This window comes from Haliaeetus leucocephalus, unplaced genomic scaffold, assembly GCF_000737465.1.
Source record: "Haliaeetus leucocephalus isolate CR32 unplaced genomic scaffold, Haliaeetus_leucocephalus-4.0 Scaffold144, whole genome shotgun sequence".
Lineage (NCBI taxonomy): Eukaryota > Metazoa > Chordata > Aves > Accipitriformes > Accipitridae > Haliaeetus > Haliaeetus leucocephalus.
The window spans coordinates 828,421-855,445 of NW_010972580.1; the positions used below are offsets into that span (position 1 = coordinate 828,421).

At 40.7% G+C, this 27,025-nt stretch overlaps 1 protein-coding gene across 3 annotated transcripts in view; it reads left to right on the forward strand.

Moving 5' to 3' along the window:
* Window positions 1–6,742: 6,742 nt before the first annotated feature.
* Window positions 6,743–27,025, forward strand: part of GPATCH8 (G patch domain containing 8) — a 40,925-nt gene continuing 20,642 nt past the window's right edge. Inside the window, exons 1-2 of one of the 3 annotated variants that reach the window (XM_010561336.1) lie at window positions 6,743–6,817; window positions 14,942–15,014. The gene's annotated coding sequence lies outside the window, so the exon portion shown is untranslated. Of the gene's footprint in view, window positions 6,818–14,941; window positions 15,015–25,738; window positions 25,785–27,025 lie in introns of those variants that run through there. The other 2 variants (XM_010561334.1, XM_010561333.1) reach the window with 2 other exon arrangements.

Consider the following 27,025-nt stretch of genomic DNA (forward strand, 5'->3'; position numbering starts at 1 on the left):
GGGAACCGCGCCCCCCCCCCCCCCCCCCCCTCGGACCTTGATCTGTGAAGGTGCCATATGTGTGCAGGCAGCAATGATTGTGGAGAGGTGGCATTTGCTCACTTGTGTTCAGATGCTGCTTCAGTTTCCTGTGCTCAAACGTTGAGACCTTGCATCTGTGCTGACCCGTCCTGGGACGGCTGCAGGAAATGTCAGCTGTGCTTTCCAGTTGCGGGAGCAGAAAGTGGAGGGCACTGCAAAATATTCTGTGATTTGTAGCTAACACGGTCTGCCTTGGCTTTATCTACAGTAGAAAATAGCCTTTTTTGTGGGTACTCATTTCTCTTTTTTGATATTCCCAGTGTCTCAGCTGCTGGTTTGCAGCCTAATGCCTTCAGAGCTTTCAGGAATGGGGACTGGGCTTGGTTAAATGTTTTAAAGTGGCACTTGTGGGTAACAACCCTGAATTTTATGGCTTGACTTAGTATTTTGGGGAGTTTAAGGTTTATTGATTGAATTGATGGGTAAATAGAATATGCACAAGTGGTGCTGACTTGCTTTAGTGTTTTAAAATTCCATTTTCTAAAGTAAATGCAGTATAAATGTTATTTTTTGAGTCTCTTCCTGATATTCTACCAGTGTAAAACTAATTTTTGAATATCTAAGGAGCACACTGTGCTCTTTTCAAGTGCAGTTAAGCAATCATGATCACGCTGTGCTCTTTTCCAGTGCATTTAAGAAATAATGATGGTGAGTATAGTGAGACGTTTCTGCAAAATCACTTTCTTTAGGTTGTTATCTGCATGGTCACGGGAACAGGCATTTCTGTGCACCTTCCTAAGCTGGTCCTGAAATTCAGTGTGGACGTAAATAGTTTCTGCTTTGACATCTCAGCAACTGCATTCTGCATGTTCCCTCTGCAGTCATCACTGATTTTGGTGCTCTTAGGCATAGGTTTTATGCTGGAGTCGTCTTATTTTATCACACTGTCGAAGACGTTGTCCCTGTGACTTGTGGAGCAGGCAGCATTTTCCCCAGGTATTCTCATTCTAGGCTCTTCGTATCTGATTTCTGTTGGTTTTTGTAACTTACATCATCTTCCTTCATATTAATAATAATGTTCATGTAACTGAGCTCTCTTGTTGAGCAGTAACTGAAAGGACAGCTGAATGAAGACGTTCTGAAAGAAGACCATTGCTTTCACGTCTCCATTATACTATTCTTCTCCCGTCTCTGCATGAGAGCTGTGTTTCAAAGTTTGGCTTAGCTACTGAAATGTAGACTACCACTTTTACTTTTCTTTTGAAATAATACATAGATAACTTAGGGCTGTTCATAAAAGAAACCACTAATTCATGTCAGGAACGTGCACTATATGGAATGTATTCTGCATGTTGACATCTTAATATCCTCTGTGCTTGGACAGATTGTAAAGAGCAGTCCAGTAATTAATATCCAGGGAGGTCTAATAGCCTTGAAGCAGCTGAAGTGACTCATAGTTCTTTCCCCCTTGTGTTGATGATGCTGTAGGTGACTTAGAAAATGCAGCATTCGGAAGTCGGTTTGGTTTTGGATACACCATTTTGGGGGAGTGAGAGGGAAGGAGAGAGAGCATATTTTTCTTCTGCCTTGTAGTTTTCTTCTGCCTGTGAAGATGCTTTTAAAAGGTTCCTCCACCCAGCCCAGTGATATCTGTGTGTCCTTAGATGCTTTGTCTTTGCCCACCTTGATGAAAAGGTGCCTCATGTAGGGGAGAGAATTAATTCTGTGATACTAAACTTACTCTGATAAATGGGCTTAAATCAACAATTCATTTCACTTGCATTGAGTCATTTAATGGCAACAATTCTTGCCACTAGAGATTTTGGGATGAAAGTGTGATTAAGGTCTTAAATTTTTTTTTTTTTAATGATACTGACTATGTCTCACTGGTACAATGTTTGGGACCTTATAAGTAAGAAAGAAAGAAACAGTGGTACTCTTTTCCGTTAGCTATTTAACTTGAATTGTTTCAGAAAATGGCATTTGTTGGGCCAGAGCTCTGAAGTATTTACAATGTAAATAAGGGAGAATAGGGGTCTAAAATCCTGCATGGAGGCAGCTTTTGTTAGTTGATTTTTCAAATGCTGTATTTATAACTCAGCAGTTAAATGTGTGAGGGCTCTAAGACATAAGGTTTGGTGAAGAGCTTCATGCAAAGATCAAACAATGAGAAAGTGGAGGAGAGAGGAGAGGACACTTGACTGTGAGTAACTAAAATAGGTACTTAGCCAAAGTTGGGATGATATTACACAAAAAATTACAGGACACAAACAGATTGACTCCTGGAGGTGAATGCAACAAGGAAATTAAATGGTGTGCGTGGTGTATAATGAGGAATGTTTAGATGTTGAAGGCTTGTCCTTGCTTCTCATCCAAGCAGTAAAATATATTGAATTTCAGTACGCTTGTAGAGAAGCACCTAGTGTCAGAGTGCTTGCTGTAGCGCAAAGTGATAGCAATAAATTATGTTTAAGTGGAAGCCTCTCATCTTATTTGCTCTGCTGTTTTAGGATGGAGGTAGCATCTGTAAGAAAGTGATATAAGCAGTGCAACACATCTTGTTTTACAAAGCAGAAGTGAGGAAGCCTGATACAGGCAGCTCTAAAATGGAGGGGCAGAGGATGAGAGGGAGAAGGGCACTGCATGCAGCCCTGAAATCCTTGTCCACGGGGGTAGGTGGAAACCTTGTCATTAGCAAGCAGGGCCAGGATTTTACTGTATCTCTATACTAGTCATACAGGGAAGAAGGTTTGGGAATAGGTTTTGAATAGTGCTGGTTTTAATGCAGCTGTTATTTTATGGCCTGGTATCCATTTTGTAGGGATTGAATTCTTTTCACTTAAAGGTTTCCTCGGAAGAGGGAAGCATCCCTTAAGTCCACAGAAGACACAGATCAAAATAATATTAAAATGTGGTCTGTGCTTACAGTTCATGTTTGCCAGAAATTTAGTTTATTCTCAACAGATTCAACATTTAGGGTTTAAATAATTGTTAGATTTAAATGTTAAAGTATTTTGTCTTCCTCTGATTCATTGTCTTAAGATACAGCAAAACAGAAATGTTATACAGATCCATTTGATGTGCTAGGTTGAAGAATTGGAAAAGAAGGAAAACAGATGGAATTCCCCCCAACTTGTTCCTTAGCCAGCTCCAGGGATGAGGAGGCAAAGGGACAGACTGTGCTGCCTCTAGCCCCACAGAGTCCCAGCTCCGAAAGGCTGTGATCACCACGATGGCAGACAACATCACCTTAACAAGCAGTTTCTTGTGGCCTCAGAAGCAAGAACCATTTTTCTTCTTGCTTGTTAGGCACTGTGAGGTTGAATAGGCTCAGAAATTTGACCTCAGTATGACTGTTGAATTATCCTCTTGCTTTTTTCCAGGGCGAGTTACTTTATGGTGGAAGGGAAATTTTTCCTTTATCATTTGTTTTAAGTATTGATAATTAAAGAACAGTCTCTGTGATGAGTATTGATTTCAGTTCAGTTTGGACACTTTGTTATTCTGATGCCTTTAATTACCAAGCCTGTAACAGCCAAGTTCCTAATATAGCGAGCAGTTTGTCAGCATCCCACCAAGCCTTGTTCCTGTGTGCTCAGGTGGCATTTGCATACCCAGGAGTTCAAGATGATGGGAAGCACCCTGCCTCTTTTGTAAGCTCTAGTATTAGTATTGCTGTTTGTAAAAACAAGCAACCCCTTCCCACTCCCATTACCAGTAACAAAAAAACCCAAAGTAGATATCAAGTAGATAATAAATCCCCAAGTATATAAAGTGGATAATAGTGGGATCACTAGAACTTAGAGAGAATGGCTTTATTTGCTTTCTGACTTCTTTACATTTGGCTGTGACATACTGAGTGTTCAGTTTTTTGTATGGCTTTTGGGAGGAGACATTGTTTTTCAGCACAGAAAAATCGAGTTGTAAAGCCTCAAATCAGCAAGGCATGCTTTCAAACTGGAATTGACCCTTGCCTTTGTAAAAACAATTTTAACTGTCTTGGCAGGCAGTGCGCCGAAGGAGACGGTGAGTAGGCAGAAATATTTTGCCAACTCCAGGTAATTTAGTTGGCATATTCTGAGCTATCTGCAGGCAGCAAATCACATTGTGAAATTAGGCAGGGGGGAAGTATGTCTTTGTTTTTGCTGAGAGTGTTTCAAGGGTTTGTTAACTAGATGTTACGTGGATTTAATTTTTTTATATGTGAAGTTTTAGTAGTGTGTTTTCGCTAGCGTTTAGCAGTCAACAGTGCAATTCATTAACAGCGTGTGCACTCTTGACTGCTTTTGTTCTGTTGGGCGCTACTTATTGGGAGGCTGGGCTGTGTCATCCTGCCATTGAGGCAGGTTTCATGTTGTCTTCTCCCTGCTGGGCTCCCTGACTTCACAGCGCACACATGTACAGTCTGTACATCTACACTGTGCCTGTCTCCAAGACTTACTAGCGTTTTTAAGCAGCTCGATGACTGCATGTGCATGGTAAGTTTGCCTTCAGCTTGCTCCTTGAAGGCTGTCCAAAAAAAATGGATGGAAGTGGATTGCTGCCTGCAGATTAAGCCCCAAATTTGCTCTGGAGAGGCTGTGGGAAAGAAGACTGCTGGGAGCAGAGCGTGGCCTGGGCGAATTATCACTGTGGACTGCAGATGATGTATAGGCTGGCGGTTGGGGCACCAGCATCAAAGCACGTTCTCTTGGCAACAGGTTTTTGTCAAGATGGTCTCTTGCAGATTTGCATCACTAGATATGAACACTCGTTCCAGAGGGTTTTTGGAGACTGGTGCCTGGCTTGTAAAATTCCAACAAGCAGTCCGTTACAACTGTAATTTGCTCTTTCCCATGCTGGCTTTCATTAAAATTCTTGCAGAAGGAAGAGTTGGTGTTGGTAGAAAGGAGGAGAGTGACAACATGTTTCTCTTGGCAGTGGTGCTAGGTGCTCCTGCTCAAAGTAATTGCAGAGCTGGGATGCAAATGAAAACCACCAGGTGTTTGGTGTTCACTGAGCAGCCAGCAGGATTTCAGTGGCACTGCAGAGCCTGGGAAAGGAATAGGGGATGACAGCCAAGGCCTTAGCACCTCCTGGGATTTCACAGGGCTGTGATGCTGAGCAGTGCCCAGGGAACCTAGGAGAGCCCATGAAAACAGCCCCCTTCAGTGGCTTTTGTGCTAATCTCAGCTGCAGGCATCTCTCCTGTTTGCTTTTGAGTTTGCAGCTAGAAAGTCAGATTTTTTTTTTTTCCCTTTCCAGGCATGCTCTAGTGATGGTGGATGTTAGTGCTACATCATAGACCTACTGAATGGCCAGAAATGGTTCACTGTGTTTGCAATTGCAGGAATTTGAGTTTCAGAAACCTCTGAATTTACAACAGAGATGTTTTGTTTTGTTTTTTTCCCCTGAAATGGCCATTCGCACTGATGGTGTTCCAGCACCAACAATTATTCTGGAGGACAGAGACTGCCATTTGCCTTCCTAGCTCATGAACCCTGTATGCTTAATATCCAGGCAAAAGCATGCAAAGATTGAGTTTTGCTGTAGCGGATGCTTGAGGAGGATTGCTCGACTCTAGTCTCTACTCTAGTGGCTGTCATTTGTGTGTTGTACTGTGCTTACGTGGGACTGTTGGGTAGGGGAGAGGTTGCCCTGTTCAGAAATCAGCAATCTTTAAGTGTGCATGGTATATGTTGATGGAGGCTGGGCTCAGTACACCATAATAACAATCCTATTTAATTTTCCTATCTACTTTAATTATTATACATGACCAAGCTGTAGGACTAAAGATGTTTCAGGGAGTTGCTCCAAGAGTGTAAGGAAGCAACGTGCTTGTGTTTATCATTCTTCGTGGCCTTTTCTTTGCTGTGTGAGTATCTGCACACTTTATTAGTACACTTCCTTGTGTATCTCTTGGTCTGTCTCTTTCCTCAAATGTGTTCCTCAGTCCTGTTGTTTTTTGTGTAGCAGTTTTAGGTACTGTGCTCACAAATGCTTTAAGCTGGTACGCCTGGAATAAGCAGTTCTGCGCGTGCATCCCGGCATTCTTTGTGCCAACATATGTGCTTGTGTGGCCACGTGGTCAGCTGTGTTGGGAGACTGCTTGGTTTTGAAACTAATGGCTTTTTTGAGTGTTGGAGGATCACTTCTACTAATAGTTCACTGTGCAGCTGCCTAGATTCAAGGAAGGGGCTGCTCCAGAACATGCACAAGTGCTTTGGGCACAGGGAGAGGTTTTGTTTGGTACCACTGTGGGGTTTTGTTGGTTTAAGGTGTGTGAAATTACGTGTATGCCTCAAGCAATTTGGATTTCCTGCTGCAAGGAAAGCCTTACTCTTCTTTAAAAGAGAAAAGACAACAAAACCCCCCTTTGTTGTGGTGGGGTCAGTTCCTTCTGCTTCTTGTCCTGTGTGATTTTTAAGGCCAGCACTGGTGCTTATGGTCAGTGTTTTCACAGACTTTCTAGAGAAAAAACCCAAAAGTATTGTCATCGTAAACATTTGATATTTTGCCAACTTCCATAGTTTATGATTATCATCAAATTGGCTTAGTTAGTTTTTAGAAGAATTTTTGTTTTATTCTTGTAGCCTATATACTGAATTGAGCTTGTATTTAATAAGTTCATTTTTTAGCAAAATTATATAAAATATAACACTGTATACAAACTGGAATCTTGAAACTAGACTGTTGGAAATGTGTTCTCTGCTGTAGAGCTAACCCTCCTTTTCTTTTACAGGGCAATCACTTTGATCAATATGAAGAAGGGCACCTGGAGATAGAGCAAGCATCTCTAGACAAGCCTATAGAATCGGTAAGATACATACTTATCAGCATCATCAACCCACCAAAAATTAGGCCGTGATCGGATGGTACGTGACGTGAATGCAGTCAAATTTGATAGTAGTGGGCATCTTTTTGTCAGTACAGGGTTAATTTTTGTGGTAAATTGCATGCTGAGATTAAGTGGGCCTGGAATTTAATCTTTAAGTAGTTCTCCTAAAACAGCAGGTGACTTTAAATTTTAGTTCAACATGGTATTTCAGAAATTATTCAAAATAATACATTCATTCATAGATATTTATTTTGTTAAGTTTTTGTACTTTTCTTTGAAGAATCAGTTTAATTCATATGTGAACCTGATGGAATAGTGTAGTAAAATGTATTTTGATCCTTTTTTTAGTTTGTATTTTTGGAAAACTACTGGTGTGTTGAAGTGTTAGAATGACATCTGGCAGTACAGAAACATGGATGCATTACAGTATTAGTATAGCAGTCCTTCCCCATGAATCTGAAACTGTGCTGTGAGTTTCTGTAAAGTATTGCTTTACTTTGAATTAGGTGTGGAGAGTACAGCCATAAGATGGGGAAAAATTAAGTTTTGTTTAGTTTTACCTTTTTAAGCTTTTTGGAGCTTTTTAATTTTTCTCTTTGCAAAGCATCTTCTGTTAGCGTTAGGCACAATTAGCTTGTTCAGCCTAAACTGGACCTAAGTTTGGCACTTAGCTTTAGCTAAGTTTCATTTGCAGTTTCAGTACGAGAGGAAGAAAACTTGTAGTGAATAAATGAGGATCACTTAGTGCTGTTCTGATTAAGACTAGATTTTTGTTAAGAAAGTACTTGTCAAGTGTTTCTTTTCCCTATTGATAATTTAAGTTCTCTGTTAAAGTTTCTTCACGTTAATTTGCACTTAGAAGAAACCTAGTGTTAGCAAAAGATCAATATATATTTTTCATTCATGTGTAGGTTGGTGTTGTGTGTGTTTTGTGTGCGTGTTAGATGTTTACAAAAAATTTACACAACTTGGGGTGTTCGACATTTTTCTTCCGCAGCAGTTGGCCCATATTAGCTAAGCAGCCATGATCTGGTTTGTATTGCACGGTCTGCCTTTTTTAATTTCTTCTCTAGGGTTTCCTTTCCCCCTTCTTATTTCTGTTCTTCTGGTCCAGTGAACACTGCATATAGTACCTACTGTCTTAATGTGCTGGCATGATGCTAGATTTAGGCATGGCAGTAATTGATGACGCATGAGATAATGCTGCAGAGATGGGAATTCGTATTCGATGTTCTCCTGAATACTTCAATCTTACGTTGTGATGTGGGGATTTTAATTAAAATGCCAAGCTTGTTTCCTTATGTAAATACAATGAGAAATGCTCGTTGGTAGACTACTCTGTGCCACGCTGGAAATTAGCATTTCAAAATAATTCAAATACTACTTACAGACTAGACTGGTTACCTGACTTCTAAAAGTGTTTTCCCAAACAGAGGAGTAGAAGTGGTCGCAGATTAGATCTCTTTGGTGTTCTGAAGGGAGTGATGCCTACAGAAGTATGTAAAACATGAACAAGTACACTGAACCCAACAACATGGGCACGCGGGCTCACAGTGCAGCTTGGATCATCTGCAGATGTAATACTCTGTTGCAGTTTGATTAATGTTGAACTGCAGCAGAAAAATTAAATTCAATTACAGCTTTTATATTTTATTCATATTTATATATGTATCACTATCCAAATACCGGGACATTATTAATCTTTACAGCTTTTTAGTAGGTTTTAATAACTACAGTTCAGCCTAATGGTTAAATTTGAAAACAGTTTGATGGAGAGGGCAAGAGAATGGCTTACTGCTTTGGGAAGTGAGTTAAAACCTCAAATTGTTCTGACTTTAAAATCGTGTGTTTCACTCTTCTTTTGTCTGTAATAAGAGAAACAAGCATTTGAGGTGTAAAACCCCTAGCCTGAGACATGAAAATCTTGGAAGGAGTCACAGAACTGAGTAAATGTATGTTCTGCATTACTCTTGAGCTGGCTTCATGTGCTAGTCCCAAAATTCAAAAGCTGACTGCTGCACAGGGTGTTTTTTTGGTCTCGTAAACAAGTCTGGTGTCAGAAACTGCAGTCAGAAACAAACTGGTCACTTTTAAGGTTAATCTTCACGTGGTCTTCATTAAATACACTGTTGATTCTTAAAAGAAATTCTGTAGCTGAGAAGCATAAATAATTTTGTCAAGTTTCCTGATGCTTGTGAAAATGATTTTGCTTCCACACTATTAATGACCTGTGTGCTTTTTAAATTGGCAAATTACACACCTTAAAATAAGGGATGGTTTTCTTGTCAGAGTTTAGTGGTGCACCTCTCCTGCAAGAGTTTTCACTAGGAAAGAGGTGTTCATACTGCTTTTTCTACCTTCTTCTATTTTATGCTGTTTGCTCACCCAGAAGTGGATAACATCCCTGAACTGAAATTGAGAGGGAAGGAGTAAGGACAAGTCTATAATCTGCAGATACCACACATCTAAATATTTGAATATTAACAAATTGTTTTGTAATCCTTAACCAGTTCTCTGTTAGCAATTCAACTGACCTTTAAAAAGGAGTCTGCTCAGAGTAATGAGTAAGAGCCTGTGTTTCACATTGTGGAAATAGTCTGGATGACAAATGTCTTTGTGCGAGGAAGGTTGTTTATAACAATAGCAGATCAAAGCACTTTCTAGTCAAAAATTTAAAGTATGGTTATTCTACAGACTGAAGAGTGGATTAAGTATATTCTCTTAAATGTGCTTCTTGCAGCTTCTCACATCATCTTAGTAATATGAAAATGCTTTAAAGACTAAAGGTTGCTTGCATTTGGAAATCCCAGGGGGCAGTGGGTTTCACTTAAAGTATACGTTTGACAATCACTGCTGAAGTGAGATCCATCTCTGCAGCATTATCTGTTGAGAGGTGCTGACTGTACTGCTACAGCATGCAACTCAAAGGTGGCTGGAAAAATAGGTTTGGGAGTCTACAGATCATTACAATGTTGAAATGTGTCCTCAATTAGTGTACTAGTATTTTTGTTCCTGTGGAAATCCTGCTGTGTACAGCTTGTTTAGGCCAAAGATGTCTGGACTGAAACATGCGACTATAACCAAAGTACATTTATGGAAAATAGAGCTGACATGAGCTAGTGGATGTATGTAGCCTAAATGAGAAGCCAGCTATTTTCCATTACTAAATTGAAGAAAACATTTCATATCAATGGACTCTTCATAGCTGCAAATACTGATTTTTTTTTTTTTTTTTTTTTTCCATTTCCTCCTTCCCCCCCCCCGCCCAAGTAACAATTTTTTTGTTCTGGTTTGAAAGATGCTGCACTTAACGCTGGCTGTTCACGTCACTGGAGCCACTGGTGTCTAGTGTCCTTGAAAAATCAGAGCACTTAACCCTTTTTTAAATTCAAGAAGCTGCATGCATTTGTTTTAAAATATTTTAAGTGCGCTGAGTTCAGGTACTTGAATGGGAAGTCACAAAGTATTGCAGCTTTAATAGAATCCAGATTTTCTTCATGCTAATTCCTTATTTCTACTTGTTTACTGAATCTTGTTGCTGTGAATTTATGGTTTTCTTTGTCCCGCAGTACAGGTCAAGTAGGAGATAGCAATATACCCTTAGAGCCTACGCAAGAAAGCAGCCCTTTCCCCATGCAGGCAGTATGCAGAGTGTCAGGAATTCAAACCAAGCTGTTGCCGTTGCAGGTTGGAGGCCAGGCTGCATATCCCCCACTTATTCTGGAGCTTGTTAGTTTGTCCTTGTCATAACTAACAAATGTCCTTTTCCCCCCTGCCCTCTCTAATTCTGCTCAGTTACACAAGGAGGTCCTTGAACTACACAAGGTTTCAGGCTTCAGTTGGTAGTTGTTTGATGATCACAGGCTATTGTAGATGACTGTATGAGCTGAAGCTGGGTTTTGTCGCACTGTATATCTGTACAGATCTGTGGACTCCACTAGTTCCAAAGTGTAATTTGATGAGGCTGCTGATTTGACATTTAGCAGTAGCCATATGTGGACAGCGCTATAAATAATGTGCTTCTTGAAGCTGAATGGTGTAGCATTACTATTTGGCTTTTCTCTCTAGTCTTCATTGTGTCATCTGTAGTGAGCTATAGGTTTTGTTTTGGGAATCTTTTCAACCTCTTGTTTGCATGGGTTCACCCAGTAGCATCCAATCCTTGCTTATAGATTCCTCAATACACAGTCAGCACAGTTTACAATCCACTCAAGAGAGGTATGGTTCGGGCCGATGCCAAGAGACAAACGATGTGAAAACGATACGTGGGGATCTTACGGGAAAACCTTTATTAGGCAAAACTAGTGTTTTGGTTTATCTGTAATGCAGCTCAATCCACCGACTGCAGATTATATCTCACATATAACATCATCAAAACCTTTCAGTTCTTGTACGCATCTTTTCATTGTATGCATTTTTTTTTCTATTGGCCAAACCTTTGTCAGAAATTTGTGCTGGGGATGTCCTGGTATCAGGAATCACTGATACCCATGGAAAGCAATCAAGGGCATCTTGTCAGGGTACAGGAGGGGGAATTGGGAAGGCCAGTCTGAACTATTAGAGAAGGTCACTTTGGGTGAAATTTTTCCAAAGTAGCTTAGCCAACTCCCATGAAAGTTTGGTGAAGTCAAGACCTTTACATTCCCTACATGCTTTTGGAAAAGTTATGCTTCATTTGTAATGCAAAGTTCTCCATCTGTAAATAGAAATGATCACTACTGAACAGCTCCAAAGTGGTGAGAGTAATGCTGGGAGGTGTAAATTGTTCCATCAAGACCCTGCCGAGCCACTCTGTCCTATGCTGAGCATCCTGTAATCTGGTGTCCAGTGTTGTCTCCAAGACTGGGTGCCCAGACATATAGCACTGCTGTTGTGAGTAGTTTGGATGGTAAATGAGAACTCACTTGCTTGCTCAAACACCTATTGGGAGACTTATTTTGACTGTCTCAGTAATTTTTATTGTGGCTGTAACACAAGGAGCTCCAAAACGATAGTGTAAGAAAGTGAGGAGACTTGTGCCAGCTTTCCACTGAGAAACATGGGGATTTCCTCGTTGGGCTGTTGGCATTTTTGTAGATCGCTGCAACTCTTCCTGTAGGAAAATTGCTACGACATGAGGGTAGTTTATTCAAAAGGAATGACAGTTCTTGACATTGACAGGAAGTTTGGTATAAAAAAAAAGATGTCTTTTTGATGTGAAAGAGTCCACGCTTTTACAGAATTTTCACTTAAAAATGCAATTTAAAAAAAAGCTGCCAGCTGTTGCAACATTTGCTGCCCCATGTCAAATTTTGGTCCTAGTGTCCCTGGCTACTCCCCAGGCCACCGGGCTTTTGCAGAATGGCTCTCACGTGGGAGCCGAGCAAGCCTGGCCTTCCATAATTTAATTTTTAGGGCAGCATTTATGCTGAAGAGCAGTCTTGCCGGTCTGCCTCTGTGAGAGGTCTGCAGTAGTGATTTGAAATGGAGGAAGAAGGTTGAACATGGCTAGAAATGAGCAGACTAATGACTAGGTCCTAACTCAAATGTTAGTATTTAACTCTTAGTGTTGTTCTCCCTATTTGGTGAAGCAGAAGATGTTCCATTTCATTTCAGTAATACTTAAAATTAGGGAGTAGTTTCACTGCTGAAGCAAACAAATGGAAGGAATTGGGGGGGGAACACCCCCACCCCCTTCCTGGGAACTGAGACAGGATAATATTCAGGCATAATTCCAATTTATGTCAAACAACTTGTGACCATCCTCTTGAGTGGTTTTGTAAAAGTGGTGCTAATGTGTATAACTCTTCTAAATTTTTCTTTTTTCCCTTTAACATTTGTTTACCCCTTCACTGTGTCAGTCACAACACACCGCTCTTGAATCTCCCAGCTGGTCTTGACTTGTTGAATTTATTTTATGCTTTCACTCTTCTTTAATAAATACATTACTTGCAAGCAGTGAATTGAAAACAAAGCAAAAGAAAAACTACCATTAGTGATTGGACAGTTTCTTACTTTGTGTTACATTTAACTGTTCTTTTGACAGCCCAGTTTTTAAAGCCAGGTTCGTATGGAAATGCTTTCACTCCACTTGCACTGCTTTTGGAAATAGCATACTGCTTCATCTGTCTTTATTTTAGTGCATTCATAACACAACACAGTCAGCACAATGTCTCATCTCCACTTAGCAAAAGATTGCAAAGTACTCCTTGTCCTTTTTTTGAAAAAGCAGCCATTTTTGTCAGCACCAGCTTTTAAAATCAGATTCAATAATCCTTTGTCAGATATAGTTGCAGTGCTAATGGTAGAACAATTAGTGCATTATCCACAAAACCTTTGAACTTCGGGCCCCTTTTGCATGAAGGACTGTGCAGTTGTTGTGGCCGTTAGAGAAACGGTCTGTAGCAGATATGTTTGCAGGTAAGTTTTCCTATGCTTCTGAACAGATAGTCTTCTCCATGGTGTTTGTGGTTGGAATCCATATTTGTTCATTTTTCCTTTTTTTTGCATATACTGATTTAAGCTTTTATAACCAGACATTTCCTTACTTCTCCTTTTTTTTAATTTTTTTCCCATGTAGCCCTAATTATGTCGTGGGGGAGAGCAGGTAGTGTGGGAAAGATGTACACTGTTGCCTTGAAAAATACAGCGAGGCAAAATGTCTTCAGTTATGGTATATTGGAAAAAAATAATAATTATACTTGATAGAATCTTTTTGAGGAAAAATGTATCCATGCAGCCAATATCTTTGGGAAGATTGTGTCTTTCAAGCTGATTCACCAAAGTTCTGCAAACCGTGCGGTCATTTTCTTCAGTGTGGAGTGAGTGAAAAAACCACTGCTATTCTGATTTCTGTTGACGACTTGGTTATTTAATTAGAGAAACCTGCAGCCTATATATTTTTTTTTAAGGTTCCATGTACCACTCAATGTTATGGATTCACAGCCTGTTATAATTCAGGGGGTATTTCTGTGATATCTTGAGTTGTGGTTTGCCTTATATGACAATTAATAATCAACAAATACATACCTGATTTTTATTTTTATTTTTTATGATTAGAAGGTGAACAGGGTCCTAACCGAGAGTCCTTCTTTGAGGAGTTGACAGTTGGTCACTGCTAGTAAACTGGTAAATTGATCAATAAGGGGCAAGCTGTCAGCTTTAGAAGGTTACAAGGGTGCCGTTAGCACTCTTGTTCTTTCTTTGGGGGAAGAAATCTTCCATAAAAACATAATGAATTCCACACAGAGCCCTGCTCAGCCCTATTTTCAAAAGCTGACACTTAATTGCTGCGTCAGTACTTTTCCACTTATTCCAAAATAGCTTTTTTTTTTAGGATGATGAGACATTATGCTTATTGTTTCCCCTACATGCACTAATGGTTCCTTGCTGTTAACTTATTGCTAGGCCTGTTTCATTCTAACATCTTAGTATTTTTGTTAGTTTACATGTGAAATGCATCACCCAGTCTGTGCTTGAGCTCATTGTATTTAATTGATTTTTTTTTTGTTTTACTAACCTCACTGTTTTTTCAGTTTAATATTGGCTGCATGCTAGTTTATATATATATATACATATATAAAAAAACCCAATCAAGTCTAGCCTGGATTTTGCTATGATTGTGTTTTGGTTTCTAGTGGTGGGGCAGTCTTGCACTTACAACTTACTCAGTATTATAAAAGCCTGACACACAAACAAAATGACTAAACACATTGTAGATTTTCTTTACAAAAAAACTTAAGTGGTGCTGTCTAGGTGATGGATATGATTGTATAAATAGCTTGATTTTATGCTTTTTACTGTCAATTTTTATTGGTACACTTTATTTTCTCCCACATTGCTTTTTTTTTTATTATTTTAAACGTGATGCACAAAAGTTGCCCAGCACACCATCAGAAAGTGACCGTCCCTGATACCCCATCCCCCTGGAAAAATTCTAGCCAGCAATTTTTGACATTTGTATTTCCCTTTTATTGGGCATATATTGCCTTTTCAGTAGCATTTTTTTGCATGCATATATATATGTAGAAAATCTCTTGCTCATCACATGTTTAAATGTCAGTGGGAAGGGAAGAATATATTATTGGAATATTTTTGGTTTGTTTTCTCTGTTCTGTCTGTCAGGATAATATTGGACACCGCTTACTCCAGAAACATGGGTGGAAGCTGGGCCAAGGATTGGGAAAGTCACTGCAGGGTAAGTCCAGTAGCTTGTGTCTGAAACATTCAACACCAGCTTCAGTCTTTAACAAAATTATTTCTGCTTTTTGTTCCTAGATTAGATTTTCTTTCCATTATTAATATATCCAAACAAATGCACTGTTGAGTTTCATATTTAGCAATTTGCAAGTGGAAGCTGCTGCCTCACTTATTGGTACAGGTTAGACATGATGTGTGTGTGTCGTGTACATGTAAGAATCACTGTGTTTGGCCTTTTTGGAGGGCGGTGAATTAACTGCCTACTTACTAACAGGTAGTTGTGCAGCTTCTAAAACTATAATGATATTCTGCTGGCTTGATGCTTTGATATTAAAAGAATTAAAAATACAAGCTAGTTACGATGATCTGTGTGCATGTTTCACAGTGGTGTCAGAAGCCATTAGAAGGCGAGTAAAAGGGCCCACTGAAGACTGAAAGTGGTGGCAGAGGTGCTCATGGATGGGAGAGGCTCACTTCCAGTTTCTCCAGAGGGCTTTCACGGGTTTGACTTATTTCTGTTCCCCAGCAGTCTATTTGTCAGGGATTTAGCAAATCTCCTGGAGATGCCATAGTGCTAGTTGAACCAATGCACCTAGTCTCATGCTGCCTTGAGCCTAAACTCTTCCTGTGACACTAAGTCCCGTGATTTAAATTGAGCCAATGCTACCCAGTTCATGTGGGTGACTTTAGCCATTCCCCTGGCCAGTAGTTCCTGTTCTGCAGAGGTCCTAGCCAGGGTGAAAGCACACAACCATGTTGTGTTGAGAAAAACTGAAGGTAGTGCTTCCTGTCAGTTACTCCTTATGAACTGCCTGTGGTATATACAGTGTCTGCCTGTCATACTGAGAGTAAGGTGCTCAGTATTTACTGCAGGCATGAGACTGTGTGCCTGGGCTGTTTCTGTAGAAACCTCTCAAAAGTGTTTGAAACTCAAGCATGCCCCAAGTTCCTCAGAGTAACTTACTCGTGTTCCCATACCCTTAGTCTGAAGACCTGGGAGCTTGTAATTGGACTTCCATGCCCCTACAGTGAGCCCATTAGAGGGATAAGTATTTCTGTGCTGTGGAGGACTGTTGAGAGGTAATGAGTTCTCTGAACTCTGGGAATGCATATTAATCTCTTGGACTAAGGCACTCTAACTTCTCAGACAGGACTGCGTTGGTGGTTAATGCTTCTTGCTTCCTCTAACATGGTTTCATTTGAAATCCTCTGGTTAATGCATGGCACTCTTACAGTCCTCTCGTGTCCCGTGCTGGTGCCAAAGCTCAGGACGTGGTTGTAGTTGTCACCTCTTGGGCTTCTGCTTTGGCATGGCATTCACTGGATGTGTAATCTGGTCTGTTTTCTCTTTTGGGTGCCCCGTATTGCTCTGTGCGTCACCAGTGTGGAAACACGGAGACTTGAAAGAAGCTAAAGCCTTCTCCCAGCCCCAGCCAGATTCAAAAGCACAGTCCCGAGGGGCCCTGTGCCATGAGGTGTTGCAGGCACTGACGTGACGGAGTAAACAGCAGATGACTGTACAGTCTTGAGTTTGGGGCAAGAGGGTAGTGTCACCATGTCCTGAGGATGAGAGAGCCAGGGCTGCCTGTGGGGTTGATCAGGCATTTGCATTTTGATACTTGTCCAGATTTAGATTTTTCCCACTGTGCATTTCGAAGCGTTGAATCTGTACCATCTCTCTGACTCACATATTATTGAAGCTCTGGTGACTTGAACTGTCTGGAAGCTACAGGCAAATTGTGGGTATGGGCTGTGAGGGTTTTCCTGTGCCTTCTGCATTTTAATAGAAATGCAGGAGTATAAATAGCCCATCTAGTTTATCCCAGGTAGGTGCTGAAACCTTCTTAATGTAGGCTTTGGAGAGCATGCAGGAGTTGTATAGCACCTTTCACCTTCTGGAAGGAAAGCAGCGCCCTGTCCATCTGACAGACAAACAACCTCTCCAGCTGAGGTGCTGGGCAGGCAGAGGATGCAGAGGAGTGCTGCTGCTCCAGTTCTGCTCGACATAAAGACATCAAGGTTGCTCCCTCTTAGTTACAAGCAGCTAGATAGAGCCTGTGCCTGTTGCCTGTGGCATTGATGATGATCATGTTGGGAGTGTTTAATTCATTATCCGGTGACCTTTTTACATGAATCTTAGATCATCCCAAAATCCAAATATAAACTGCCAGGAAGGAAACATTTGCATCCAATTTTAACCTTATTCTAGGAGTTTGAAGAGTGAAGTTACTTGATGTGCGCTGAGAATGGAAGACCAAAACAGAAAAGTTCTTCCCCTCTTCCACGCTCTGTTCTTGCTCAGCAAAGACCAGTAGAGATCTCTAAAGAGATGCAAGAATAGCAAACACAGAGCATATCTGTTGTTAACTCTACTTGCTTTACGCTGTGCTTGAGCCTAAAATTTGCAACAGCCTACAGTTAAGAGGTACAGCAGAAGTAGAACCACTTCAAGTAGTCTTTAGCTGTGGATATGGTATCTGACCTCCTGCAGAACGCCTTGCAACAAAACCTTAAAAACCTAAATTTTGGGTTACATATATGGAATTGATATTGCATTCATCTTTTTGCCATGCAGTTGACTTTAAATTTAAAGGAAGTTGATGAGTTCAGTGTGCTTATTTTTATTATGTAGCTTTTAATTCTGGATGTTCATCTGAGCTGGGGCTCCCTCTTTAGTTATGGTGAATCTAAAAATTATGCTGCATTATACTTGCCAGTCATAAATGCTTATTTCTTCTAGCAAGGCCGTTATGTTGTTGTTCAACAAGAACTTCACGCCACAGGACTGTACCATTGTGATGGCTTCCTTCGCTTTAACTACCCACCGTGGATAGAATATGGCGGTGAGAGTGCTGAACTGTTTCTCTGGATGGTAGCTGGAGTAGCCTAAAATTCACACTTGCCAATTGCTGGTGGTAAAAATCTGCTGTTGTAGTACAAAGGTACCCAGCAGATTGCCTCATTCTCTGCAAAATTTTGGAAGCAGAGTAGTTTTGTACCTACTGGAGCAGCTGCCTTGTGGTGTAACTCTTATTAACCATTGTAGCTGATGGAAGAGCTGAGCCACTTGAATAAGAAAGCAAGTAATCCATGTCCTTAATGACATAGCTGTCATAAGAGAAGCTGTATTCTAACTGTAACACATCTGCGTATTTTGTTTGATTTTTTTTTTTAGATGCATATTGAGTATCAGACAGGGATAGTGCTGTTGTCTCTGGCCATGCAAGTTCTATAATACTGGTTCAGAGACGCTCATAATGAATTCAGCAGAGTCATTCCTCTGCTCATCTCTTCTCCTGATGTTTTTCACATTTTTTTACCACAAACAATTTGTGTTATATTTGGAAATGATACTTCAACTTGCTAACAGCCAGTGAATATGAAAAAGCAGAAGAGGGGGTTGCCAGCTGACGGGGATCTCTTTTAATCTGGAAAGTATGGCTTGAGGAGCCACTTTTCTATAGAGATTGTGTGATGGTTGTGCTCTAACAAATGAGAAAATGTCGACTGTAGACCATTTTCTCTTTGCGGGGGAACACATGTAATTGATAATCTAGAATTCTGTGGTTTACTGAAAAATGAAACTAGCAAAAGTTGTGGTTAAAAACACTGTCTGACCTTCATGTGAAGTCCTGTGCTAAATGAGACTGAGGATTGTGAATAAATCAGAGGACTTAACATAAGTCAGAATGGGAATGAGAGGGCCAAGTGAAATCTTGAATTCAAATACTCTAATGATTTCTCTTGGAATAAGTATTTCATATTAAGTTAAAGTAGTATTATGAAAAGCATTGAGAGATTGACAAGCAGAAGTGGTATAATTTTAATCATACATTTGAAAATATTTTAATCAGTGCTTCACATTTTCCCTGTGTTTTCAATTTTTTGACAAGTCTTGTGTAAAAAAAAAAAAAAAACCCAAAAAAAAAACCCAACCCCAAAAAAAAAGCCTTCTGTTTTTTTTCTTTTGGATTTGTGTGTTTAATATGAGGTAATAGTACTCTAGAGGTATAGGTGCAAGACTAGAACCAGTAGTTCAATCTCATTTAATTAGACTAGGGAAAATTGAACAGAGTAGACGAACACTATCTGTAGGAAAGACAAAGGCTATTAACTTGCTTTGCCAGAAAACGGGAATATGTGACTTCATCTGATGCACTCAGAAAGATGACAACATGTAGGGGACATAGTGAAATGACCTAGCATTTCAGACTGGCTGATGTTTTAATTTGGCTGTCTTGAATCAGTCATCTAGCTCACCTGGGGAGTCGTGCCCAAAGAATTAGATGGCTTTCTGGGATGAGGTCAGGACTGTAGTGTGTGTGTGTGGTAGGGAATATCTGATGAACGAGGACAGGGTGGACCTGATAGCTGAGGGAAAGCAGGCAGGCTTTAGGGGCTAGTTAATGCCCCCATCTCTGGTATTGCTGAGTTAATTCACAGCCGTCCTCCTGTTCTCATGGTTATCTTGCTGCTTCCTCTGTCGTACCAGGGGTGTGGAGCGTGGGCAGCTCTGAAGGGATGGTTTGCTGCAGATGGAGGTGGTTTGGAGAGTGCAGACCAGTCAGTTAGGAAGGTTTGTCTGATGTTTACTGGCCCTATGGAAGGGACTCTCGGGAAGGATTGACCAGCTTTGGTGGACAGGTCTAGCTCATACTTAGCTAGTCGCCCCATGAGTGGGTACTGGGTAATAACTGTAATTATTCAACAAGCTTTTCTGCATTTGCCTTTTTAAAGTTCTCTCTTAAGTAAATGTGCTTGCTTGACTGCCAACCTTGATGCTTTAAAAATGGTTCCAACACCTGTACAGAAAGCGGTTAAGTTTCCGTATACCACAAACTGTGTAGTGTATGATTAATTTGATACATTTAAAAGCATTAATTTAATTCACGTTTCCACAGTATTCCCAAGACTGGGGATCATCCTGGTATTTTGTGGTATCTCTGAGATGTGAATCAGGATCTAGTATTTTGCTATGGCAACAGGTAACATACATTTTTTGTCATGGCATAGCTGCTTTTACGTATTTATGTTGTTGAATCAAATGGTTTAGGTAATAGGGGGTTTTAGTGTAGAGCTGGAATTGAGCCTTGCAACTTCATACCTAAAGTTTGCTCCTTGGTTGTTTTATAGGGGACTGAGGCAGCTTTCATCACTTGATTATTGTTGTGATGAAAATGTTACTCAGTGTGAAACTTAAGTTTCAAGGTAGATGGCTGCGCTTTGTGGGATGCTGTTTTGTACTAGTACTTGGGTTATCTCAATTTTTCAGAAAATGGAAGCAGCAGGTGGCTATGTTTAGAAGAGTAAGGTCCCTTTTGGGGCAGTTAGGTGAAGTAGCAGAAGCTTTACCTGTAGCCTTTGGTCCAAAAGAAATGCCTTCTGTCCCCGGATTCCTATTCCTATGTAGTAATAACGTCCTTTTTGTTTGCTTATGTTTTTAGCAAAGTTTTGGCATCGTTTCAGCATAACTGTTCTGAAAGGTTGGTTGAATCTTCCTGGAGAGCAGCAATACTAATGTAATGCTGCTGTGGAGGAGGCAGGCTGCCTGCGGTCAGAGCCATGTTCAGTGTCATGGGAGCTCTTGGCAGTGCCATGTAAAGCTGAGAAACCCTTCCTGCATGCTTGTTCTCTTCCACTCAGGCTAACACCAATAAACCCTTTACAGTTTGTCAAGACAGTGCTGTTCCTGTTGATCAAGGTGTGCTGCAAACTCATGATGTAAATTGTACTGGTGACACAGAGAGCAGCAGTTACAAGTGTGCATAACAGAACTTTGGTTTTATCCTTTTGTGAGCATATAAATTATCTAACATGGTAGCAAAGTTACGTATATCAAATTTATTAGAAAATGCTAGAATTGAGTTCTTCCATCTAACTATTTTGTTGCATGGTTTGCAATTAAAAAAAAAAAGCACAAGTGGATTTCTGCTCTGACTTGCAAATTCTGTGATGATAAATATAGTCATTGCTCCCCCCTTCATTTATACTATGATGCAGTTCTTACTTGGCAGGTTCTTCGCTAAATCTGTTCAGACAAGCTCTTGTTTTCCCTCTTGGTATAAAGGATGAGTAGAGTGAAAGAACAGAACTGTCTGACAGAAATGCTAGATGATGTGCAGAGAGGAGGAGAGCCTGCAGGTGAAGAAGTGATCCTGTGGCTAACGCAGGAAATAGCCATTCTCTGATAGCATCTGTGATAATCCGCATTTGTGAGATCAAGCTCAGTAAGAGTCACTATTCTAAGACTGTGTCAGGTGGCCACGGGTGATGTACACTATGCTTTCTGGATGCCAGGTTTGTTAGATGTGTGGGGAGTAACGAGCAGAGCTTTGACCACTTGAGCAACTGAGATCAGTCGCAAATGTGATCGCTTGGCAGCTGCGACTTGGAGAAATAAGCTCAGGGTTTGAATTCCAGAGGTCTTGAATCCTGGCTCTGTCACCAGTTCGCCAAATGGCTTAGTTAATGTATTAATATATGTTTTCCATTTGTTAAATCCTCTGATCTCATGAAGGCAGACAGAGTTGATGTTTGTCAGGCCTTGAGAACATGGGACAATGAGCATCTGAGAAAAATGCTATGAGGGAGTGAGGAATGTTATATTTCTTTCTGGGTTTTGAAGCTTTGTAATAAATACTAGAAAATATGGAAGAGAAAAATAAAAATGTTAAACAGTACCTTTATTCATTAAGTATGGAATGCTTTGGCAGTCTTATCCAAGAAGTAGATGTGAACCCACTCTTACCTCCCTGTATCTTAACATGTCCTCACGGGAACCTGAATTCTGGCATAGACTAACATTTCCATGCTTGTGTTTACAACATAAATCATTGCAATAGTTTTAAGACTAATATTTTCATGTGAAGTAGCTTAGCTTTGAAAAACCTGGGTAATGTGGCTTTGAAAGCCTATAATCATCACACCGATCTTCATTACCATGTCGAAATCCACAAGACCGCAGACCTAAAGGAAGGTTTACTTAATGCCTCAGTCTCCTTTGGGGGAAGCAGTTGCCCCCTTGTTTGCTTTTGAATGTGCAAGCTCCTTCCTTCGATTACGGGTGATAAGTTTATGGGTTATTTGAGTGTGTGTAGTCAATGAAATCATCATTCTTTCAGTGACGCATGCTTATTGTGATAGAGATGGCCTTCTCTTGGCTTAGTGTCAGGCTTTATTGCCCTTTGTGTTCGTATAATGTTAAAGCAGTTTTATTAAACTGTGAAAGATGAGTGCATGGGAAGTGAGCAGTCATGGCCATGCACAACCTGCCCCCACTCTTGCAGCGTAGCCTTAAATCAGACAGGACTTTTCAGCCCTCTCCACTTACAGAGATGAAGAAAGACGGTGACTCTTCTAATTTCTATTCTAGATCAACCAAGATTTAGAATTATGTTCTGGCTCTAACATCTTCCATGTTGTTCTTTAATACCACTGATCATTTAGGTTAGGGATGTTTTTTGACCCAGACTCCTCTGTGTGCCTTCCCTTGCAAAAGTTCAGGGAGCTCTGCTTGGTTTTCTGGAAGTGTCAGCCTTGGCTTGTGTGCTGAAGAAGTTTTGAGCTCCTGTTTGAAGTTTTCCATGTGATTGGGGTGTTTACAGCTTGTCTTTCGCTTGTCATTTCTCTCCTGTTGTGTAGGGATTAAGTTCAGGTTTTTTGTACTTGGAAAACAGTTTCTCCTCACTGGGTCTTGATGCTTGTTGCTGAGGATGATAGACATTTTAGACTTAATTTGAATCTCTCGATTGTTTGTGACCCCTTCCCAAAGTCTGACATAAACAGCATGAGCTCACAAATCTAATTCCCACCAGAGACCAGGATAAAACATTGCACTTGTTTGTTTGCTTACTGCAGCAATCAGAATGAGCTTGATCATATAGCGTCATCTCTCCCCTTTTGGTGTACTGAATGAGGAGTCTGAATTTTCAACATGACAGCTGTTGGGCTATCAGAACATGCAATAGACCCAGGAAAGTTTTGAGACCTTGCAAAATCCTGATCTTTGAAAATGAAACTCATCCACGATCACAGTGACTCCTCCTTATCTCGCATCTTCCCAGAGACAATGTAGTTGAATGGTGATCATGCCCTGTATCTGTGGATGCATTGCTGTGGGTGTTGATAGCTGACTCCAGGCACCTACTGACCTTTTACAGCCTGCAGTGGGGTTTGTACTGCAGGTAGCTAAACAAACTGACCGTTATCCACCAAAGCAAATCTAGTGATGTGATTGTGAAGCTCCTCACAGCTTCACACAGCCATGTTTCTAATCTCTGCGGTAGTCCCTTTCCAAGAGCAATTAAAACCTTCTAGAAGATTTGTCTCTTACCGTGGTTTTGGTTTTGGTTGTAGCATAAAGATAGTGAATAAGTAAAAATCCTCTGTGCTCAACGAGATCACGTCCTGTTGTTTGTATCCTTCCAAGATGCTTAGTTCATGAAATTCTCCTCCGATGAAGAGTGTGACATCAGTCAGTCCTCTAGGATTATATCCCACAAAACTTGTACCTGGGAAGAATTTCTCTTAAGATGTCAACACAGTGAGCAGGATTAAGGCTGTTCGGTTACCTCTCTGGTGCTTACATGCTATGCATAAGTGATACACTGAAATATATTTGATTGAATTAAGTTAATGCATGATGTTGGGGGTACATCTTTTTTTTCCAATAGGGGCATCCTGTTCTTTCTCTGTCGTTAAACAGACCTTCAGATATGTCTTGCATCTACTGAAGAGCATGCTATTGCTAGAGGGAGGAGTTCTTCTGAATCTGCAAATTGTTAATGAAAACTGGTTTCTGTTTTGACTGTTTAAAAAAAAAATAAAATGTGCACTAGTGTTGACGATGCCAGCATTTCTAGATGGGCTCAGATGGCAGGTCCATCTGGTGCACCGTCCTGTTCTGAAGAGCAGAGCAGCATCTACCCTCTGTGTCCAGAGACAGAGCACGCACCCTGCAGCTGGCAACTGTGAAACGATAATCCTCTGTGTACAGCACAACTTGGTGTCTGATACTAAAGCCCTGAAGCATTAGGATTAACTCTTTTCCCAAGATTTGTTAGTTTATAGCACTGCTGGCAAAGTATTTGCTCATATCCAATAACTTTGTGCAATTAGAAAGGAGTGAATTTGGAGAAGCCTGCCTGGCAAGGTGCTGCCTGCAGTCTGTCTCCTACCTGCTGCTGGCAGATCTCTGGGCAGGCGCAGGGCTCTAGGAACGGGGGCGGCTCTCAGGGCTTATTTGGGGGTGAGCGATTTTTCACAAGCTGGGAAAATTCCCCATTTCTTTGGGAAGAGGAAAGCAAAACAAGTATATCTGGTCAGTTTTGAAATCTCATTTAATTTCTGAATTAAGGAAATAATTACAAACTTAATTTACTTTAAGAGACTGGATATTCTAAGGTCTGACTTGTGTAAGCTGTTTGTTTTTTCCCATCCCACTGGAGGTTTATGCTTTGTCCTCTCCAGAGAGGCTTTCCCCTGTGTGGAAGTGTTTTATACAATAACCATCTCTGGTTTGGGGTTTGTAGTCTGTGTAATGTGACCAGTCTGTAAAGGAAAGAGTTTGTAACCTGGTGCAGAAGGAACCTAAATTTTCTGTGGTGTAGGGGGATGGAGCACGGACACAGCTTTGTATGTTCTGCATGATTTACCGTACGGGGGGTTAGTTGTCGATGTGGCAGTGCTTGCAACCCTGCATAGTGGCACGAAGTGTGGGAATTCTTGCCCTTTCTTGAAAGCTCAGTTTTTCTCTTCGAAGTATGTCAGTATACCCAAAAAGGGTCAGCAGGAACCCTAAACCTGGGAGTCCCACAAGGTCCGAGAACTGTGTTTACATACTGGTAAAGATCCTGTTGTCATGCACAGTAGCTCTGGAATAAATTTTCTTGAGGAAGTTCTTTAAAAGGAGAACTTAAAGAGCTTAACTTAAAAAGTCCCATTTTCCCCTTTGGCTGTTCTCCATCTTCTGCCCAGTCCGCTTGGCAGTCAGCAGGGTGAGAAGTGGCCCTTTGACAACACAGAGCCCAATCCTTTCCCTCAGCTGTAGCGGCTTTCCAGGGACATGGAGCGAGGCTCCCCCAGCCTTGATGACCCACCACCCAGCGCTTTGCCTGGCAGCGTGTCGTGCTGCCCCGGATGGAGCCGCAGTTTCGATGGTGGGGGTGGGCACTGCTGCCCTTAGCAGTGTTACGTGCTCAAAGTGCTTGGAGTTGGCACTTGTCGGCTGGATGTCATGCTGGGTGGCTGCGCTGGCTGGCTGCCGTGGTATTTCATTCGTAACAAAATGATGGTTAAGTTTAAAACAAAGGCATCACTTTTCACATTGAATGTTTTCCTCTTCCCTGAAAACAAAGCTCATTTTGACCCAAAACATTTGTAATTGCCTTAAGATCCTGATTGGTTTCCTTTTTAAACTGCCTGCTTAAATGTGCCTCAGTGCCTCTTTTAAATTGGGCCGTCACCAGGAGCTCAACCTCTTCCAACACCCAAAACTTTCAGGTTGTGAGCACAGCTCTGAAAATAAATAACTGCTCAAAAATCTACCCGCTCCCTGATTCCACAGGGCAAAGCATGGTGACGGGGTGGAGGGGTGAGGAAGAAGCCTCTTTTATATATATATATATTTTTTTTTTTTTTTAACCCATCCTACCTGCCTACTACAAACGGCCTATTTTCTGCCCCTAATGGTTTCTGCCTAACAAATGGTGTTTCTTTTTTACAGCGTTATGATCCTGGACTTGTTGTGGTGATGGTAAACTTAGCAGTGGTAATTTTTTATTTTCAGACTGAATTACTCCTTTTGTCATCAGTGCACCAATATGTTAGGCTTACTTTCTCTGTTGTAGCCATCATCCTTCTGCTTGGTCTTTCATTTTCCTTTCCTTTCCTTTCTTTATGCACACTTGTCTGATCCTTGTTCATTAAAGGGTATTGCTAAGAAGGGATGTTTCTGTTTGTGTTAGAACTGCCAAAATCAGTTTAAACATAAATTTCTAATACTGTCCAAACTTGATTTTTCCCCAACACGATGGGCACTAGCACTTGCTACTGCAATTTCCAAATAGATTTTGAAGAAAAAAAAAAAAACAAAAAAAAACCAAAACCAAAAAACAAAACCAAACTTTGACTGCCTTAGAAGGCAAAAGTACTGATGCATTGTTTGTACTCAGGGGTTTACCAGGGCAATGAGGCTGCATCGAAAGATCTCGATTGCTGGAGAAACAAAAACCAAAAAAACCCAAAACCAAAAACAAACAAAACAAAAACAAAAAAACCCCCAAAACCAAAAAAGCTTGGGAAAAAAAAAATTGTTGGCACTTGCTGCCAGCCATTCCATTTGGGTTCACCACTTACCAGTAAATCCCTGGCTGAGACGTTATGAAAGTGATATTGCACTTAGGAAGTCATTTTTATAACCTGTCTTTAATTTGGTCCTTTTGCTAAAAATTGCAGTCACTGCTTACTTTATTATACCATTGGGCGCAAGAGAAACGTTTTCAGATGGAGAATACTTAAAATACCCAAACAAAAGCTCAATTCAAAATACTATTTTGGATCAGTGTGATAACTATTTTTGGACTTGGTGGATATATGCCTGTCAAATTTATGGGCATATAAACAAAACCATAAAGCGATTAATTAAATGGACTTGTTTCTGAAAGAAAAACACATGCCTCTACTTTAAGAGTTAAAAAGACACAAGTCTGACCAGAGTAGGGTCCCTTTGAGGACTCTGGAGTCTGAGATCTGTGGGCTGTTGCTTTTGCAGGAGTTAGAGAAAGCTGGTATTGGAGAAGAGAGAAGTTGGTGCCTATACAGGTTTTCTGAGGCAGTATTAAAGACTTTAACCTTTTGCGCATGTGGATGGCAATAGAATTTTTGGCATGAGTAAAACCTGTAGATCTTTTAGCCCAAAGGTATAATATATGTGTATGTGTGTATAACAAAACAGTTGTTTACACCAAAACAAGAGCAATAATAAGGGAAGTAAACATTCTGTTTTTTTAC